This window comes from Agrilus planipennis, unplaced genomic scaffold (genome assembly GCF_000699045.2).
Source record: "Agrilus planipennis isolate EAB-ADULT unplaced genomic scaffold, Apla_2.0 scaffold192, whole genome shotgun sequence".
Lineage (NCBI taxonomy): Eukaryota > Metazoa > Arthropoda > Insecta > Coleoptera > Buprestidae > Agrilus > Agrilus planipennis.
Window position 1 is genome coordinate 626,297 of NW_020442435.1, and position 4,493 is coordinate 630,789.

Sequence of the window (4,493 nt, forward strand, 5' to 3'; positions counted from 1 at the left end):
GGGGGTGGGGGATAATCTAGACCTTTACCTTTTATTTTCATTTTTATTATAGATTTTTATTAATTATTTTAATTTTTTTTCTCATTGATTGGTGAACTTATTAGCAAAAATACCACGAATACGATACCACGTCGTACTTGTTAAAAGATGATGCATATAGGGTGACAGGAAAATTGCTCGTATTCCTCTCAATAGGAGGAACTATCACTAATCTGAAATGATTTAAACTTTACCCCTTGGGGGTTGGAAATGCACCATTTTCGAGAAAATCTACTTCGGTTTTCTTGCTACAAAAATCCAAATTTTAGCGATCAGATTATGGAAAAGTTTAAGCCAAAAAGTAATATTTATTTTTTTTTTAAAATTCGGATTCTTGTAACAAAAAAACCCAAGTACTTCCTTGAAAATAGTCTATATCCGATACCTAAATAATAGGGGTTAAATCATTCCAAATTAGTGACAGTTTCGTCTCCCGAAACGAATACAAGCAACTTCTTGTCACCCTGTATATGTAATGGAGTATCCCTATATCCGATTTTGAACTTGCCACTGGCGTATAGAAGCATGATTATTTTCAATAAACGATTTCTTTGAACGGGATCCAAGTAATTAGTATTGAACATAGAACATATGTACTTAATATAACAACCTTCAAGTTCAGTAATCAGAAGTAATTTTATACAAACGTCAAGTTATTAAACAGAACTGAAAATGAGCTGCAAAAGCGGATGTCTATAAAATTTTGCGAGAATTACAAGAAATTAATCAAGATCGTGTTACACGCGATGAGAACCTAAATTGGCTAAAGTATCGATCTACATAATTGCTCAAAAATTGTGTTTTAGTTGATTTTTCCAAGATTTTTCAAAATTATTAGTGTTAAATTTAGATAGATTTTGCTGCTGTTTTTGTTAAATTCAGAAATTTTAGCTTTCGTATTTAGATTTATTTCTTTCTTTTACTGTTCAAAGTCCAATCCAAAGGAATGTATTAAGAAAGAGTCAATTGCCTGGCCAATTGATTTTTATTAACAGATAAACGAAATAAAAGAAATATGTAATTTATATATTAATGCCGTTTTCAACTTAAAAAACGTTTTCATAAGATATCAATAAAGTGCAATGTTGATGTTTATATTTGTTAGAAAAATTTTACTCTGTGCTTTTCAAGGACAAAATTCACAACAATACATGAACAGCTAGTAAATACTAAAATACACATATAAGAAGTAAGACATTTTTAAAAGGTAAACAACAAGGGTATGTAAAAATATTTATGAAAAACCAGTTGATATTCACGCAATTTACAAATAAATATCACCACAATCAANTTTTTTTATACACAAAATTCGCCGAGCAAAACCCGAAAATGAAAACTATTGTTTGACCATCACCCCTCTTCCCCTTTATAAAAACACTTTTTTAATGTTTTGTAAGGTAATCGCGGAGCTGTACAGGTAAGAAACATAAACGGTGAGCGCGGCCCATTCCAGGTCCATCAATTTAGTTGTCAGTGAAACACGGTATTTTCTTCAGTAAAAGGGTTACCGTGAAATTCACATATTTAGGGGGTAGGTCGGCAAAACAGCCCATGAAAATTGTAGGCCAACATGACCGTTTGCTTTTGGTGAGATGTATTTACAAATTGCGCAAAAAACAGATCATAAATTTTCATATCTTCGTTAATTTGACATCTTCAGGGCAGAGGCGTTGTCATACGGACCAAAATTCTTGTAGGCCAACTTTATTATTAATTTTCTTATTGCATTATTTTATCATTACAGTAGGAGACAAATGATTAATTACCCACACATACACGTCATTATTCTGACGTGTTTTCCGATTTTGGGATTGAAAACGGTCCATTTCCCAGAGATTTCCCAGATAAAAAAAGGTTAAAATAAAGTCAACCTTAAAGACAACTGTTAACAATTTAAAAGAAAAAACAACGGAGCTATACTGTCAATTAACACTAACAATTCGATTTATACTATCTGACGGTTACTGTAAATCGCAGTCTGGAAGCAATAAAAAAATATAGTATAGGTACGTTTTAAATCTACGAGGAACGGCCAAGCCACAAGTTCAGTTTATGAAGACTATAGGTAAGGAGTTCAATCACTGTATATAGAAGTTGTGCCGAATTTAATAAAATAATAGAGACACCATTTGACTTGAAAAATATGAATGTATTCAGCCTGTTTCTGCAGGAACCATGGCAACGTTAATAATGCATATTCTACTTTTTATTTCATTGCCATTTATGACATCTGAAGATACAGGTTGATGGATGTTTAATATCAAGTATGACTCAAAACGTCGATCTTGAATTCATATCGATCGTACGGATCTCTATTATTTTATGAAATTTTCTGGGCGATTTTCACATGACATTACATATGAAAATTGAACCCTTTATCTACAATCTTTATGGTTCACTCAATTCTCGCTAATGATTTTTTGATCTGATCGCGACTTAAGCGTAACTTGACTCACGGAGAAAATGAAAAGGAAAATTTACCTAAATATTATAGCGACATTTACAATTTACCTCACTAACCCTTTGCTTCGTAAGCGAAAATAATTAGAATTACAATTTGGATTAGGTATTTTGTTGATATTACAAATTAAATTGTTCTAATTAAGAAACTTGAAATAACTTTAAAAAAAAACATGTCGAAATTGAGTTTATTGCAAGTTATCTAATGAATTCTACTATTTCTAGCGCAAATTCAGTCCTTTACAATAGAAAATTGTAATTTTTCGTTATCATAAAAATTTAGTTTTCTCCGTGCTGATAGTACGAAGTGGACCCAATGAGCACTCATAGAAAGAAAGCAACACAAACTGAGAGGATAGATACATTTCCTCACAAAATTTTAAAAAAGTGAAATTCAAATCCTTTAAAGCATTTTAGCCTGTATTCTGTCAATGGTCCTAAATTCTTACATTTGACTTATTTCACTTTGCTAATCATTTATCATCTTCAATCTCAAATGACTTCTTGTTAAAAATTTTAAGGGACATTGGATCCGGGGCGGCACTTTTCAGGAGTACCGGCCAAACCGGTATAAATAAAAATTTGCTTTCGAAGTCCATGTCCTGACAAAACGCGATAATCTATGTATTTTGTATTACAATATTTAGATCAAAATTATAGCAAAAATATGAGACAATCTTAGATAAAACCAATTTAGATATAAACAACGATATAAATGAATGCGCTCTCTTCATCATTTTCCGACTTTGATAAATAACGATGATTATGACATAATTACATTTTCATAAGTACCCACATACGTACGTACTTAACCCTTTTAAAAATGTCTTACTGTTTTAACACATTTCAAAAACAAAAAAAATAAATTACCATAAGTACCCACATACGTACGTACTTAACCCTTTTAAAAATGTCTTACTGTTTTAACACATTTCAAAAACAAAAAAAAATAAATTACCAAACAAAAAGGTACTCTCAGGTGTAGAATCCTCTTCGCAAGTAGCTAATATAAAAACAATTGTTATTCCTTTCACTTCATAAACAATACTAAAGCACTTTTACGAGCAGTAATGAATTTAAAACAAATTCACAGCGTTCCTCTTTATTTTTTATTGTTATTAAATCAACTCCACGCACCAACACTCTACGATCTAAACTAATGTAGGTATTGTTCTAAAACAATATCGCGACCTGAACCCGACCTGCTATATTCGCGACAATCGTCCACAGACTGCTTGGATCCCGAACGACATCGTCACATTTCACTCATTCTTGGAATAGAATCGGACTAATAATGTGAGTAGTGACGCGTTCGCTCATTTTTGTTAGTCATATTTGCGGGGAGTCGGCGACAAAGACAATCTATACAAGTACCTCAAAGTGTTACTAAAGGTAAAAACTCTCGCATTCGATCAATCGCAACGATCGATGCTTCCTCTAGCGCCGATCACGAAAAATTAATACGAAACGAAACGTTTCAAGACGAGAGGCGGCTTTTACCTTGAAATGATGAGGCATGTGATCGCACAAATGTATGCGTGTGTTTGTGTATGCGAGAGATACGGGCCACTATTTATTGTTATATCGTAGAGGCAACGATGAACGTGTAATTTTAAATAAAAACATAACGATTAGACGTATGCATAAGCACATACTAGCCAAGCTTCGTTTTATAAAGACATCGGCTATAACTACAACTCTGATGTAATGTAGGTTTTTAATAGTACCACAAAAGAATGATAGCGAAAAGCATTTTAATTGATTAAGATTAATTCTTTATACTTATATGTATATATGTATTAGTACTACGGAAAAATAAAATGGACATGACTATTTCGTCCTGACACTTTCAAAGCTTTCTCCTGAGCTTTCAAATAGATAGCTTTTCGATGATTGTGACCTTCCAAGTAATATTTATCACAAAATGTTCAGTTTGGCATTAAATAAGAATTCTTGGTAAAGGTCTAGATGATGGGGGTGGGGATCGAAAGAGG

At 32.4% G+C, this 4,493-nt stretch overlaps 1 protein-coding gene across 1 annotated transcript in view; it reads right to left on the bottom strand.

Annotated features, from left to right (window-relative positions):
• LOC112906356 (cGMP-dependent protein kinase 1-like) overlaps window positions 1-3,964 on the bottom strand; it is a 32,026-nt gene extending 28,062 nt beyond the window's left edge. The window contains exon 1 of the mRNA XM_025980307.1: window positions 3,458-3,964. The gene's annotated coding sequence lies outside the window, so the exon portion shown is untranslated. The remainder of the gene's footprint in view (window positions 1-3,457) is intronic.
• Between the last annotated feature and the right edge of the window lie 529 nt (window positions 3,965-4,493).